Here is a 17,238-nt window from a genome sequence, read left to right as displayed (position 1 = left end):
ACTGGACTGCAGCACTGTTGCAAGTGCGGCGGATCCATCCCATCTGGCCCTGGCTCTGGCTTGGCTCGCCATCTCCATCTCCACCCCGTCTTCACCTTGGGGGCCGGTAGTAGCCGATAGGCCCCTGACGTGACAAGAGTGGCGCCGGCACGAGGAGCTCCGAGCCTTGGGCCGCCACACGCCCGCTCCCAAGGTGAAGCCACAGGGGTGATCGTCGTCCTCATCCCTGTCGCTCTCCTCTCCGACTGGTCTCGCCGTCCTCCCTCCGCCAATGATTGCTCCGGCCACCACCACCACCACCACCTCCACCTCCACCTCCACCAGGTGACGTCCATCTCCCGGACCGGCATCTCCCTAGCCTCTAGCCTAGCCTTCACGACTGCTAGCCTCCACGGCTCCACCATGGACGCGACGCGACGCGAATCCGACCGGACGCGGCCGCCGTACAAAATGTGGAGTGGAGACGCCGCGCCCGCGCCAGGCCAGCATCGAGAGGGAGAGGGGATTCCCGTGTGGATCGATGGAATCCACCAAAGCGAGAGCACCAACGGAGCCGATGGATGGATCGACGTGGAGCGGTGTCGACGCCCCACGGGCTGCCCGTCGCGTCAACCCCCGGCCACCGTCTCGTCCCGTCCCATCACCCCCCCCCCCCCCCCCTCCCCCCCCCCCCCCCCCCCTGGCCTGGCCTGGCCTGGCGGCTGTGGCCTTCTCCCTCTCCTTGTCCTCATCGCCGCGCACTTGGCCGTAAAAAGCGCGCGTGGTTTTTTCCGTGCAGATTACGATGTACCGCCCGTCCCCTGTCCTGTGCGATTCTAACTTGATTCTACATTTCTACGTTGCGATTTCTGGAGTGTATCTCTTATTCAGTCAGTCAGTCAGTCATCGGCCGTAGTCGACGGCGAAAATCTTCATCGCCGAGCCAAAAAGGACAACGCGCGCGGGGAGGACCAAGACGGGGACGTGGCATTCTCGCCACGGCCACCTTTGCTTTGAGGCACGCGACGCCGTCCAAACCACAAATCTCTCTTGTTTTTGCGTCTCATTTGTCCGCTCTGCGAGTTATTATGGGCTCGGTGCCTGGTCGCCGTTCTCGGCTCATCTTCTTTCTTTTGGGTCGATCTTGCCCTTGTCCTTGTCTTCATGGTCGTGGAAGTAGCGGTCGAATATGCAATAGGGTTGAGGCGGATCTGCTCAAACGTCAGAGCTGGATGTGTCAGGATGCGAGACATCCTCCTCAAGAATAGAAAGGCCGGTGAGGGCACGGACATCCCGAGTTCACTCCACGGGGAGGTCACGGGCATCCTCGCCGTTGGCCTCCGCTGCACGGCACGCCTTCTTCCTTTCACGGCGGGCACACCATCCCTTGATCCAGGGCGCGCCGCCACAGTGGGAGCATATGTGCCTTTGCACATTGCTGCCATTGACCTTAGACTCGGGGACAAGGCTCAAGCGCCAGCCAGCCTCGGAGGCTCTCTGGGCTACGAGTCGGGCCCTCCTCTTAACGCGTAGCTGATGCGGTGACGATGTGGATAGGCGGCGTCAGCTTACGCCGGACGCGGCGCCACTGCTGGATGCCATCCGGAGTGGCGAAGAAGGCATCCGATTGGTGGATCCGCAACGGGCCGGCTTCGACGGTAGAGCTCGGCCATCCTACCGGGACCGTCGGGCCGCAAGCCGGACAACTATCTCCTTGTCCGAGCAGGCGGCCAACTCTCATTCGACGAATCCGGACCGATCGGACTCAGATGCACTGCTAGCCATGTCGGAGATGACTAGAGATGTGCGGAGAGGAGCCGGAGTGGGAGGGGGGGGGGCAAACTTGACGTGAAATGGACCGAGAACAATGGCTAGGGTTTGGTTCGGGGTGGGGATAGGAAAGGAATTTTATGGGGTCGAAGGCCCCAATTCAGCTTCACATATGGGTTGGGTTTGAAATGTGTTGGATAGCCCGGACATATGACCTGGGTTTGAGGGATTCAATTGGATTGGTTTTTTTTGGTCTGAGCAATGTCTGATCGAGTGTTTAGGGGCATTGGATGTAGGTTTTCGACTTCGACGTATGATGGTATGAGTCGTTGGACAATACCGAACACATCGTATACTATTACTACTAACCGTCCCTTGCAAGAGAAAAAAGTTCTAATCTACATTTCAAAACTAGCTGCCACTAGTACCGCTGGCAGGAATCCAATCCTTAATAGGTGCCCACACTGATTGCTAAGTGGAGCAACCCAACGCATGGCGATTCAATCGCTCAGTCGCCCATTCAATCGAATTATAACCAAATCCTAATTGCTAGGGTTTGGATTAGAAACGTACCTGCCAGCCAACGAGCTCCAATGGTTCCGACATATGGGAGGAAGGGCTGGCTGTTAGCACCACGACGCTACGCCATCAGAGCTCAGGCAAACGGTCGGAGTAGCCAGTGGGGCTGCGGATTGGGCGGCGGGGCTGCGGGGGGGCACAGCGGCGGCGGCGTGGGGCTGGATGGGGGATGCGACGGCTCACTCTGGGTCGGGCTGATTTAGGCAAAAGAAAGGGATAGGCCAACGAGCCAGGTCCTGATACGTCTCCAACGTATCTATAATTTTTGATTGTTCCATGCTATTATATTATCTGTTTTGGATGTTTAATGGGCTTTAATATGCTCTTTTATATTATTTTTGGGACTAACCTATTAACCGGAGGCCCAGTGCAAATTGCTGTTTTTTTGCCTATTTTAGTGTTTCGCAGAAAAAGAATATCAAATGGAACGGAACCTTCGTGAGGATCTTTCTTGGAACAAACGCAATCCAGAAGACTTGGAGTTGAAGTCTGGAACACTGCGAGGCGGTCACAAGGCAGGAGGGCGCGCCCAGGGGGGTAGGCGCGCCCCCCACCCTCGTGGGCCCCATGGAGCTCCACCGACCTATTTCTTCCGCCTATATATACTCTTATACCCTAAAAACATCAGGGGGAGCCACGAAACCAATTTTCCACCGCCGCAACCTTCTGTACCCGTGAGATCCCATCTTGGGGCCTTTTCCGGCGCTCCGCCAGAGGGGGAATCGATCACGGAGGGCTTCTACATCAACACCACAGCCTCTCGGATGATGTGTGAGTAGTTTAGCACAGACCTTCGGGTCCATAGTTATTAGCTAGATGGCTTCTTTTCTCTCTCTTTGATTCTCAATACAAAGTTCTCCTCGATGTTCTTGGAGATCTATTCGATGTAATACTTTTTGCGGTGTGTTTGCCGAGATCCGATGAATTGTGGATTTATGATCAAATTTATCTATGAATAATATTTGGTTCTTCTCTGAATTCTTTTATGCATGATTTGATATCTTTGCAAGTCTCTTCGAATTATCGGTTTAGTTTGGCCTACTAGATTGATCTTTCTTGCAATAGGAGAAGTGCTTAGCTTTGGGTTCAATCTTGTGGTGTCCTTTCCTAGTGACAGCAGGGGCGGCAAGGCACGTATTGTATTGTTGCCATCGAGGATAAAAAGATGGGGTTTATATCATATTTCTTGAGTTTATCCCTCTACACCATGTCAGCTTGCTTAATGCGTTACTCCGTTCTTATGAACTTAATACTCTAGATGCATGCTGGATAGCGGTCGATGTGTGGAGTAATAGTAGTAGATGCAGAATCGTTTCGGTCTACTTGACACGGACGTGATGCCTATGTTCATGATCATTGCCAAGATATTCTCATAACTATGCGCTTTTCTATCAATTGCTCAGCAGTAATTTGTTCACCCACCGTAATACATGCTATCTTGAGAGAAGCCACTAGTGAAACCTATGGCCCCGGGTCTCTTTTCTATTATATTACATCTCTTTTATTTACATCGCATCTCGTTTACTATTTTGCAATCTTTACTTTCCAATCTATACAACAAAAATACCAAAAATATTTACTTTATTATCTTTATCAGATCTCACTTTTGCGATTGACCGTGAAGGGATTGACAACCCCTTTACCGCGTTGGTTGCAAGGTTCTTGATTGTTTGTGCAGGTACTAGGCGATTTGCGTGTAGTCTCCTACTAGATTGATACCTTGGTTCTCAAAACTGAGGGAAATACTTACTCTACTTTGCTGCATCGCCCTTTCCTCTTCAAGGGAAAACCAACGCATGCTCAAGAGGTAGCAAGAAGGATTTCTGGCGCCGTTGCTGGGGAGATCTACGCCAAGTCAAGACATACCAAGTACCCATCACAAACTCTTCTCCCTCGCATTACATTATTTGCCATTCGCCTCTCGTTTTCCTCTCCCCCACTTCTAAAACGATTTTTGAAAACCTTTGCCTTTGCCTTTTCTTCGCCTCTTTCCCATTCATCTCTTTCCCGTTCGTCTCTTTCCGCTTGCTTCTAGTGTGCCTATTCGCTTTGATGGCTCTGCCAGAAAGCGTTGATCCTCACCTTAGAAGGTTGGAGGAAATTGAAAACAACGTTAGAAGCTTTATGTCTCTGCAATTTGAGCATAATAATTTCTTCAGAAACGAGTTTAAAGAACCAAAAAGTTTTATGGAGTACATGAATAAAGAGCTTGATGATATGTCTAAGGAATTTTATGGTTTGAAATCTCAGTTTGCTCATCTTGAGAATTTAATATGCCAAATTTCGGATAAGCAAGCCACCTTAGTTAATAAGATGGCCGCTAAACCGGAAGATCTAGATGATAATAAAGATGAAGATCTAAAAGTGATTGATGTGAATCCTATTAAATCTTTGTTTTCCAATATGAATCTTGATAAAGATGGGACTGGAGATGAGTCAACTTTAGTTAGAAGGCGTCCCAATGATTCGGAGTTTTTAGATCTTGATGCTAAAATTAATAAAAGTGGGATTGAAGAGGTCAAAACTTTACATAGCAATGAACCCACTATTTTGGATTTCAAGGAATTTAATTATGATAATTGCTCTTTGATAGGTTGTATTTCCTTGTTGCAATCCGTGTTAAATTCTCCTCATGCTTATAGTCAAAATAAAGCTTTCACTAAACATATCGTTGATGCCTTAGTGCAATCTTATGAAGAAAACCTTGAACTAGAAGTTTTTATTCCTAGAAAACTTTATGATGAGTGGGAACCTACTATTAAAATTATGATTAAAGATTATGAATGCTATGCTTTGTGTGATTTGGGTGCTAGTGTTTCCACGATTCCAAAAACTTTGTGTGATGTGTTAGGTTTCCGTGAATTTGATGATTGTTCTTTAAATTTACACCTTGCGGATTCCACCATTAAGAAACCTATGGGAAGGATTAATGATGTTCTTATTGTTGCAAATAGGAATTATGTGCCCGTAGATTTCATCGTTCTTGATATAGATTGCAATCCTACATGTCCTATTATTCTTGGTAGACCTTTCCTTAGAGCGATTGGTGCAATTATTGACATGAAAGAAGGAAATATTAGATTCCAATTTCCGTTAAGGAAAGGCATGTAACACTTTCCTAGAAACAAAATCAAATTACCTTATGAATCTATTATGAGATCCACTTATGGATTGCATGCCAAAGATGATAATACCTAGATCTATTCTTGTTTTTATGCCTAGCTAGGGCGTTAAACGATAGCGCTTGTTGGGAGGCAACCCAATTTTATTTTTGTTCTTTGCTTTTTGTTCCTGTTTAGTAATAAATAATTCATCTAGCCTCTGTTTAGATGTGGTTTTGTGTTTTAATTAGTGTTTGTGCCAAGTAATACCTTTAGGATAACCTATGGTGATAGTTAATTTGATCTTGCTGAAAAACAGAAACTTTTGCGCGCACGAGATTAGTTTTCATAAATCACAGGAACGTGCTTTTCAGTTGATTCTTTTTGCAGAAGATTAATAAACAAATTGCTTAGGACTTCCTAATTTCTCAGGATTTTTGGAGTGACAGAAGTATTCGAAAGTTACAGATTTCTATAGACTGTTCTGTTTTTGACATATTCTGTTTTTCGTGTGTTGTTTGCTTATTTTGATGAATCTATGAGTAGTATCGGGGGGTATGAACCATAGAGAAATTGGAATACAGTAGGTTTAACACCAATACAAATAAAGAATGAGTTCATTACAGTACCTTAAAGTGGTGGTTTGTTTTCTTATACTAACGGAGCTCACGAGATTTTCTGTTAAGTTTTGTGTTGTGAAGTTTTCAAGTTTTTGGGTAAAGATTTGATGGATTTTGAAATAAGGAGTGAAAAGAGCCCAAGCTTGGGGATGCCCAAGGCACCCCAAGGTAAAATTCAAGGACAACCAAAAGCCTAAGCTTGGGGATGCCCCGGAAGGTATCCCCTCTTTCGTCTTCGTCTATCGGTAACTTTACTTGAGACTATATTTTAATTCACCACATGATATGTGTTTTCCTTGGAGCGTCTTGTATGATTTGAGTCTTTGCTTTTAGTTTACCACAATCATCCTTGCTGTACACACCTTTTGGGAGAGACACACATGAATCGGAATTTATTAGAATACTCTATGTGCTTCACTTATATCTTTTGAGCTAGATAATTTTGCTCTAGTACTTCACTTATATCTTTGTAGAGCACGGTGGTGGTTTTATTTTATAGAAATTATTGATCTCTCATGCTTCACTTATATCATTTTGAGAGTCTTTTAGAACAACATGGTAATTTGCTTTGGTTATAAAATTAGTCCTAATGTGATGGGCATCCAAGATGGGTATAATAAAAACTTCCATATAAAGTGCATTGAATACTATGAGAAGTTTGATGCTTGATGATCGTTTTGAGATATGAGGATGGTGATATTAGAGTCATGCTAGTAGAATAATTGTGAAATTGAGAAATACTTGTGTTGAGGTTTGCATGTCCCGTAGCATGCATGTATGGTAACCGTTGTGTGACAAGTTTGAAGCATGATTTATTCTTTGATTGTCCTCCTTTGTGTGGAGGTCGGCATCGCGCGATGGTTAACTCCTACCAACCCTTCCCCTAGGGGCATGCGTGTAGTACTTTGTTTTGATGACTTGTAGATTTTTGCAATAAGTATGTGAGTTCTTTATGACTAATGTTGAGTCCATGGATTATACGCACTCTCACCCTTCCATCATTGCTAGCCTCTTCGGTACCGTGCATTGCCCTTTCTCACCTCGAGAAGTTGGTGCAAACTTCGCCGGTGCATCCAAACCCCGTGATACGATATGCTCTATCACACATAAGCCTCCTTATATCTTCCTCAAAACAGCCACCATACCTACCTATTATGGCATTTCCATAGCCATTCTGAGATATATTGCCATGCAACTTTCCACCGTCCGTTTATTATGATACGTTTCATCATTGTCATATTGCTTTGCATGATCATGTAGTTGACATCGTATTTGTGGCAAAGCCATCATTCATAATTTTTCATACATGTCACTCTTGAGTCATTGCACATCCCGGTACACCGCCAGAGGCATTCACATAGAGTCATATTTTGTTCTAGGTATTGAGTTGTAATTCTCGAGTTGTAAATAAATAGAAGTGTGATGATCTTCATTATCAGAGCATTGTCCCGTGTGAGGAAAAAAAGAAAGAGTCTAAAAAAAGGCAGGCTCCAAAAAAAAAGAGAAAAAGAGAGAAGGGGCAATGTTACTATCATTTTTTTCCACACTTGTGATTCAAAGTAGCACCATGATCTTCATTATAGAGAGTCTCTTATTTTGTCACTTTCATATACTAGTGGGAATTTTCGTTATAGAACTTGGCTTGTATATTGCAACAATGGGCTTCCTCAAATGCCCTAGGTCTTCGTGAGCAAGCAAGTTGGATGCACACCCACTTAGTTTCTTTTGTTGAGCTTTCATACATTTATAGCTCTAGTGCATCCGTTGCATGGCAGTCCCTACTCACTCACATTGATATCTATTGATGAGCATCTCCATAGCCCATTAATATGCCTAGTTGATGTGAGACCACCTTCCTTTTTTTGTCTTCTCCACAACCACCATTCTATTCCACCTATAGTGCTATGTCCATGGCTCACGCTCATGTATTGCGTGAAAGTTGAAAAAGTTTGAAAAAACTAAAGTATGAAACAATTGCTTGGCTGAAACCGGGGTTGTGCATGATTTGAGTATTTTGTGTGACGAAGATGGAGCATAGCCAAACTATATGATTTAGTAGGGACGAACTTTCTTTGGCCATGTTATTTTGAGAAGACATGATTACTTTGTTAGTATGCTTGAAGTATTATTATTTTTATGTGAATATTTAAACTTTTGTCTTGAATCTTTCGGATATGAATATTCATGCCACAATAAAGAAGATTACATTGATAATTATGCTAGGTAGCATTCCACATCAAAAATTCTGTTTTTATCATTTACCTACTCGAGGACGAGCATGAATTATGCTTGGGGATGCTTGATACGTCTCCAACGTATCTATAATTTTTTATTGTTCCATGCTATTATATTATCTGTTTTGGATGTTTAATGGGCTTTAATATGCTCTTTTATATTATTTTTGGGACTAACCTATTAACCGGAGGCCCAGTGCAAATAGCTGTTTTTTGCCTATTTCAGTGTTTCGCAGAAAAGGAATATCAAACGGAACGAAACCTTCGCGAGGATCTTTCTTGGAACAAACGCAATCCAGAAGACTTGGAGTTGAAGTCTGGAACACGGCGAGGCGGTCACGAGGCAGGAGGGCGCGCCCAGGGGGGTAGGCGCGCCCCCACCCTCGTGGGCCCCACGGTGCTCCACCGACCCATTTCTTCTGCCTATATATACTCTTATACCCTAAAAACATCAGGGGGAGCCACGAAACCAATTTTCCACCGCCGCAACCTTCTGTACCCGTGAGATCCCATCTTGGGGCCTTTTCCGGCGCTCCGCCGGAGGGGGAATCGATCATGGAGGGCTTCTACATCAACACCACAGCCTCTTCGATGATGTGTGAGTAGTTTACCATAGACCTTCGGGTCCATAGTTATTAGCTAGATGGCTTCTTCTCTCTCTTTGATTCTCAATACAAAGTTCTCCTCGATGTTCTTGGAGATCTATTCAATGTAATACTTTTTGCGGTGTGTTTGCCGAGATCCGATGAATTGTGGATTTATGATCATGTTTATCTATGAATAATATTTGGTTCCTCTCTGAATTCTTATATGCATGATTTGATATCTTTGCAAGTCTCTTCGAATTATTGGTTTAGTTTGGCCTACTAGATTGATCTTTCTTGCAATAGGAGAAGTGCTTATCTTTGGGTTCAATCTTGCGGTGTCCTTTCCCAGTGACAGCAGGGGCAGCAAGGCACGTATTGTATTGTTGCCATCGAGGATAAAAAGATGGGGTTTATATCATATTGCTTGAGTTTATCCCTCTACATCATGTCATCTTGCTTAATGCGTTACTCTGTTCTTATGAACTTAATACTCTAGATGCATGCTGGATAGCGGTCGATGTGTGGAGTAATAGTAGTAGATGCAGAATCGTTTCGGTCTACTTGACACGGACGTGATGCCTATGTTCATGATCATTGCCTAGATATTCTCATAACTATGCGCTTTTCTATCAATTGCTCGGCAGTAATTTGTTCACCCGCCGTAATACATGCTATCTTGAGAGAAGCCACTAGTGAAACCTATGGCCCCCGGGTCTCTTTTCTATTATATTACATCTCTTTTATTTACATCACATCTCGTTTACTATTTTGCAATCTTTACTTTCCAATCTATACAACAAAAATACCAAAAATATTTACTTTATTATCTTTATCAGATCTCACTTTTGTGAGTGACCGTGAAGGGATTGACAACCCCTTTATCGCGTTGGTTGCAAGGTTCTTGATTGTTTGTGCAGGTACTAGGCGACTTGCGTGTAGTCTCCTACTGGATTGATACCTTGGTTCTCAAAACCGAGGGAAATACTTACGCTAGTTTGCTGCATCACCCTTTCCTCTTCAAGGGAAAACCAACGTATGCTCAAGAGGTAGCAGATCCCACTCGTCATAAGCTGTCACGGCCACGGCCCACCTGTCATACGCGGCGGACCTGTCCAAAGATCTCCGTCCCCACGTGCTAGTAACTGAGGAGGTAACGGTCAACTGCTTTGACTAGACGACAAGGCTCCGTTTGGATCTTTGTGAGCACGAGGCGTGTGGTGGAGGGCAAAAGTGAGCAAAACTTAGAGGGTTGGGCAAAACTGAGCACAACTAAGGAAGGAGGGGCACAGAAATAGAAAACCCTTTGATTTATATGCACTAAATGCATGGTAAATGCAAAAAATAGCTTAAATATAGCAAACAAGCTCGGAAATGCGCCAGAAAATCAAACCTACTGTATATTGGTGATTGCATACCATGGAAAAAAATTCGAGGCGAAATGATGAAATCAATGACGATTGGAGTCCGAATTTCCACGTCTCCTTTTGGGAACTATGATCCTTCATGTGAGATGCTCCGGTATCAAAGGAGCGATCAACGTAACTTGTGCCTAACTTTGCCAAAAAAATCACTGGGTCTTGAGATCACGCCACGGTGACACACCGATTTTCGTGATTTTCGGACTCCATCCACATTTTCTGTAATTAAAATACCAACAAACTCTACGCCGGGGGTCGCATCTGACGGCCGAAATGTTTGAAAATTCTTCCTGTTTCTCGGACAATGAATCAGAAAGCGACACACACATGATTTGTACTCCTTCTTTGCTAACACTCACATGTAGTTGCAGTAGGGTTTTGATATATATATATATATATATATATGCACTAAAAGGCATGGTAAATGCAAAAATTGGCTTAAATATAGGAAACGAGACATGAAATGCGCCAGAAAATCAAACCTAGGGTATAATGGTGATTGCTTACCATGGAAAAAATCAAGGTGAAACGATGAACTGACGTCTTCATTCAAATGAAATTATGTTGTTCCTTGGTGTAAATGTTAGCGAATAACACACGGTTCATTGATGAAAGATGTGTGCCTACCAAACCGTGGTCGATGACTGATATCTACTACAAAACTTTATTCTTGTAGACACGTGTTCGGCCTCCAAGCGTAGAGTTTTGTAGGACACTAGCAATTTTCCCTCAAGTGGATGACCTAATGTTTATCAATCCGTGGGAGGCGTAGGATGAAGATAGTCTCTCTCAAACAAACCTGCAACCAAATAATAAAAAGTCTCTTGTGTCCCCAACACACCAAATACAATGGTAATTTGTATATGAACACTAGTTCGGCGAAGAGATGGTGATACAAATGTAATATGGATAGTAGATATTGATTTTGGTAATAGGAACAGTAAAAAACAACAAGGTAGCTGATACGTCTCCAACGTATCTACTTTTCCTAACACTATTCCTCTTGTTTTGGACTCTAATTTGCATGATTTGAATGAAACTAACCCCGGACTGACGCTGTTTTTAGCAGAACTACCATGGTGTTGTTTTTGTGCAGAAATAAAAGTTCTCGGAATGGAGCGAAACTTTGCGAGGATTTTTTTATATCAATAAAGAGAATTTCTGGAGCCAAGATCCATCGGAGGGGGGCACCTGGGTGGGCACAACCCACCAGGGCGCTCCACCCCCTCCAGGCGCGCCCAGGTGGGTTGTCCCCACCTGGTGGCCCCGCAGACCCTGAAACCTACGCTATAAAATCACATTTTTCCAGAAAAAAATCAGCGAGAAAGAATTATCGCGTTCCATGAGACGGAGCCGCCGTCACCTCCTGTTCTTCATCGGGAGGCCAGATCTGGAGTCCGTTTGGGGCCCCGGAGAGGGGGATCTTCGTTCTTCGTCATCACCAACCCCTCTCCATCGCCAATTCCATGATGCTCCCCACTGGGAGTGAGTAATTCCTTCGTAGGCTCGCTGGTCGGTGAGGAGTTGGATGAGATTCATCTTGTAATCGAGTTAGTTTTGTTAGGGCCTGATCCCTAGTATCCACTATGTTCTGAGATTGATGTTGCTATGACTTTGTCATGCTTAATGCTTGTCACTTTGGGCCCGGGTGCCATGATTTCAGATCTGAACCATTTATGTTATCACCATTATATCCATGTTTTAGATCCGATCTTGCAAGTTATAGTCACCTACTACGTGTTATGATCCGGCAACCCCGGAGTGACAATAGTCGGGACCACTCCCGGTGATGACCGTAGTTTGAGGAGTTCATGTATTCACCGTGTGCTAATGCTTTGTTCCAGTTCTGTATTAAAAGGAGGCCTTAGTATCCCTTAGTTTCCAATAGGACCCCGCTGCCACGGGAGGGTAGGACAAAAGATGTCATGCAAGTTCTTTCCATAAGCACGTATGACTATTTACGGAATACATGCCTACATTATATTTATGAATTGGAGCTAGTGCCGTATCGCCCTAGGTTATGACTGTCACATGATGAATATCATCCAACAAATTACCGATCCAATGCCTATGAATTTATCTTATATTGTTCTTGCTAAGTTACTACTGCTGTCGTTACTATTGCACTTGCTACTAAATCACTACTATCATTGTTACTGGTACTATTACTGCTGTCACTACTATCAAAACTATCATATTACTTTGCTACTAATCACGTTGCTGTAGATAATTAATCTCCAGGTGTGGTTGAATCGACAACTCAGCTGCTAATACTTACAAATATTCTTTGACTTCCCTTGTGTCGAATCTTTAAATATGGGCTGAATACTCTACCCTCGAAAACTGTTTCGATCCCCTATACTTGTGGGTTATCAAGACCTTTTTCTGGCGCCGTTGCCGGGGAGCATAGCTATATTGTTGAGTCACTTGGGATTATTATCAATTTATCACTATGAAGAATCTGAAGGATGCTAAGACTAAGATTTATCCCTCTAAGACGAGGGGAGGTAAGGGACTGCCATCCAGTTCTGCTTTAGATTCACCTTCTGTTATAAGTAAACTTGCAACACCACCACATGCTATTAATCCTGATATGTCGCAAGTTATTGATGATGCTACTTCTGCTATGAATGATACTTATGATGATGCTAGTACCTTGCTTGATGATAATGATGTGCCACTAGGTGAATTTCTTGATGAACAAATTGCTAGAGTAAGACAACATGATGTTGTTGAATCTGATGATGAGCTTGAAACTGGAAATCTTGAGACACCTACTAGAACTGGCCCTCCTAGATATGAATTTCCTAAGGTACCGGAAGGCTATGTTATGAATGAAGAGACAACTAGAGACATTCTTGCTTGTAAGGATAGAGATGATCTAGAGAAATTATTATGCAAGTATAAAGAAAAATCTCTGAATGCTAGAATGCAATATGATCCTAAGTTTGCTACTTCACCTATCTTTATTGATGATAAGGATAATGAATTCTTTGTCGACCCAGAGTTAATTACTTTGGTTGAATCTGATCCTTTCCATGGTTATCAAACTAAAACTGTTGTAGCACATCTTACTAAGTTAAATGACATAGCCACCCTTTTTACTCATGATGAGAAAACTCGCTATTACTATATTCTCAAATTATTTCCGTTCTCATTAAAGGGTGATGCTAAAGTTTGGTACAATACTCTTGCTCCTGGTTGTGTGCGTAGTCCCCAGGATATGATTATTACTTCTCTGAAAAATATTTCCCTGCTCATAAGAAACAAGCTGCATTACAGGAAATATTTAACTTTGTGCAAATTAAAGAAGAGTGTCTCCCACAAGCTTGGGGGAGGCTTTGCCAATTACTTAATGCTCTGCCTGATCATCCTCTTAAGAAAAATGAAATACTTGATATCTTCTATAATGGACTAACCGTTGCTTCTAGGGATTTCCTAGATAGTTGTGCTGGTTGTGTTTTCAGGGAACGAACTTTTGGGCAAGCTGAAGAATTATTGAATAACATATTGAAAAATTATGATGATTGGACTCTTCCTGAACCACCGCCTAAACCCACTCCAAAGAAGAGGGGTATCTTATATCTCAGTCCTGAAGATATGCAAGAGGCAAAGAAATCTATGAAGGAAAAAGGTATTAAAGCTAAGGATGTTTAAAAATTACCTCCTATTGAAGAAATACATGGGCTTAATACACCACCGCTGCCTAAGGTGGTAGAGGTAAATTCTCTAATGAAGTTCAATGATAATGACAATCCTCACAATGTACACCCTAGCCAATGCCTTTATGAGTTTGAAAACTACATTAGAAAACAAGATCACTTCAATGCAAATATTATGAAACAATTGAAATACAATTCTCATATGATTGCTCGCTTGAGTGACTTGTTATTTAGAATCTCAAATGATGTTAGAGGAGTTGGAAAACATGCTTCTATGGTTCAAACTCAGTTAGAACAAGTTGCTAAATCTCAAAAAGAGTTGCTAGATGAAATGAACAATAACATACATGACTTTGCTGTTAGAGTTGCAACTAGAGGAGGTAAAATTACTCAGGAACCACTTTATCCTGAGGGACACCCAAAAATAATTGAATAGGATTCACAAAGGAATAATACCACTGCACCTAGTCCTTCGAAAAAGAAGAAGAAGAATAAAAATGATAGGACTTTGCATGCCCCTAGTGAACCTGAAGTAGAAAAACCTCCTGATAATGATAATGACGTTTCTATTTCTGATGCTGAAAATCAATCTGGTAATGAACATTCGCCTTCTGATAATGAAAAAGATAATGATGCTTTTCATGAAGATACCCAACCAAACAATGAAAAAGAACCAGATAATGACGTTGAAATAGAACCAGCTGTTGATCTTGATAACCCAGAACCTAAGAACAAAACATATGATAAAAGAGACTTTATTGCTAGAAAACACGGTAAAGAAAGAGAACCATGGGTTCAAAAACCTATGCCCTTTCCACCTAAGTCAACTAAAAAGAAAGATGATGAAGAATTTGAACGCTTTTGCTAAAATGCCGAGGCCAGTCTTTTTGCGTACTCGCTTGACTGATATCTTGAAAATGCCTCCTTATGCAAAGTATATGAAGGACATCATCACCAATAAGAGAAAAATACCGGAAGCTGAAATCTCCACTATGCTTGCTAATTATACCTTTAAAGATGGAGTACCTAAAAAACTTGGAGATCCGGGAATACCAACTATACCTTGCTTTATCAAAAAGAATTATGTGAAAACTGCTTTATGTGATTTAGGAGCTGGTGTTAGTGTTATGCCTTTCTCTTTATATAAAAGACTTGATTTGAATAAAATCACACCTACTTAAATATCTTTGCAAATGGCTGACAAATCAACTGCCATACCTATCGGTATTTGTGAGGATGTGCCCGTTGTTGTTGCTAATGTTACTATTTTGACTGACTTTGTTATACTTGAGATGCACGAGGACGACAACATGTCGATTATCCTTGGTAGACCCTTCTTGAATACTGCAGGGGCTGTTATTGATTGCAATAAAAGCAAGTTCACCTTTCATATCAATGGTAATGAGCATATGGTGCACTTTTCGAAGAAACAATTCCAAGTGAATGGTATTAATGTTATTGAAAAATCTTCGACAATCACTATTGGAAGTTTTCAACTACCTCTACCTACTGTTAAAAAGAAATATGAAATGCTTATTGTTGGGGACATTCATATCCCTGTTGAGGTAACTTAGTGATTTATGAAAGTTCTTCGGTTTCATGCTAATCGAAAGTGGTTATTAATAAGACCTGATCAACCTTATTAATGGATCATTTTTGAGAGGTATGAAGTTGATGAATTTAGTAAGCACTACCTTCTGTCCCTACCTTTTGTTTTCTGTTTTTATTAGTTAACTAAAATAAAATGCCATATTTTATCTGTTTTCTGAATTTCCCGTGCAATAAAAATGACCCAAAAATAAAAGTTCTCAGAATGCTTTGAAAATCTAATACAATTTTTTCTGAATATTTGAGAATTTCTGGTGCAAATAATATCAGAGGGAGGTGCATCAGGTGGGCACAACCCACCTGGGCACGCCAGGACCCCCAGGCGTGTCCTGGTTGGTTGTGGTCCCCACGTGGGGCCCCCTTACTTATCTCTTCACACCACATCATCACCTACCTCCAGAAAAATTCTCCATTGCTCTGTCTCTCGTGTTCTTGCTCTCAAACCCACGGATTTCGATCTCTTTGCTCGAAGCTCCGTTTCCGAAACTGTTTCAGGGGATTGTTGCTTGGTATGTGACTCCTCCATTTGTCCAATTAGTTTTTGCTTTAGTGGTTTATATTTTGAATAATTAGCTACTCTTGGTGCTGCTGTAGATGAGCTTGCATGTTGAATTCTTAGAGTTCTAAGTAGTTTGAATGCTTGCTATGGCCTCTATGTATCCCTATGAGTAGTTGCTATAAATCTTATAAAGTTTTGTTGATAAATTTTTGTCACCCAATATTTTTCAGAAAATTGTAAGCAAACAAGATTGTAGTACACTTTGTGTTCCAGACTTGAGCCTTTTACGCACCGCTCTCACCGGTGATAGGAGTTATAATCTTGGAGCAATTGTTGCATGAAGATTGCAGCACAACGCTAATAGTGGCTATTTCTATGGTGGAATTTATGCCACGCATTTCGCAAGAGAGCTGGGTGTTTCACCTTTGCCCTTTGACCCTATCCTACCCACGTAGTATTTAGACTTTGATGCTATGAAAAATCATGAGATCCTTAAAGGATATATTCATAATTTCACCTATAAATTGTCGTTTAACCAAGCATCTGTGGTGTACACATATTTGCCTGCACCTGCTCTCTTTGATTATCACAGCAAGGGAAGGCATTTTGTTCTTGAGAGCGAGGCCCGAGCCCACAACGCGGCGGTTGAGGCATCACGGCAGGCCGAAGCATCCGCACCGAGAGCCTCCGTGAGCTACCACGCCGACTACTATCCAGGCTACTGACTCCTTACCAAGTTAGGCCAAAAGCCTAAGCTTGGGGGAGTACGTATTCCCACCGACATTACATTTATGTTCACACATTTCATTCCAGTTGTCGGTGTCCACACTTTTTCATTGTATTATCCATGTTAAATTTATTTTCTCGCTTTCTTCTTGTGTGTTTGAAAGACTTTGAGAAAATACAAAAATATTTCCTGTTTCTTTTTCATTTTTCTTTCTAGAGTAGTTAGCTGTAGGACTAAAAAGAAAACCCAAAAAGATTTCCTTGTTCTTCTTTTGCTTGTTGGGAGCTTCCCCGTGTAAATAGTTTTCTCGTTTTTGCTTTTCCCTTTTTATTTGGTTGTTCAAGAAAACAAAAAACTCAAAAAATATTTCAGTATGTTTCTCTGAATTTCTTTTCTTTTTATTTCGAGTTGTACCGAGGAGAAGACCACGATGAAAATGTTGAGTGGCTCTCAT

This window comes from Aegilops tauschii, chromosome 5 (genome assembly GCF_002575655.3).
Source record: "Aegilops tauschii subsp. strangulata cultivar AL8/78 chromosome 5, Aet v6.0, whole genome shotgun sequence".
In the NCBI taxonomy this organism is placed as follows: domain Eukaryota; kingdom Viridiplantae; phylum Streptophyta; class Magnoliopsida; order Poales; family Poaceae; genus Aegilops; species Aegilops tauschii.
This window is presented reverse-complemented; position numbering follows the sequence as displayed.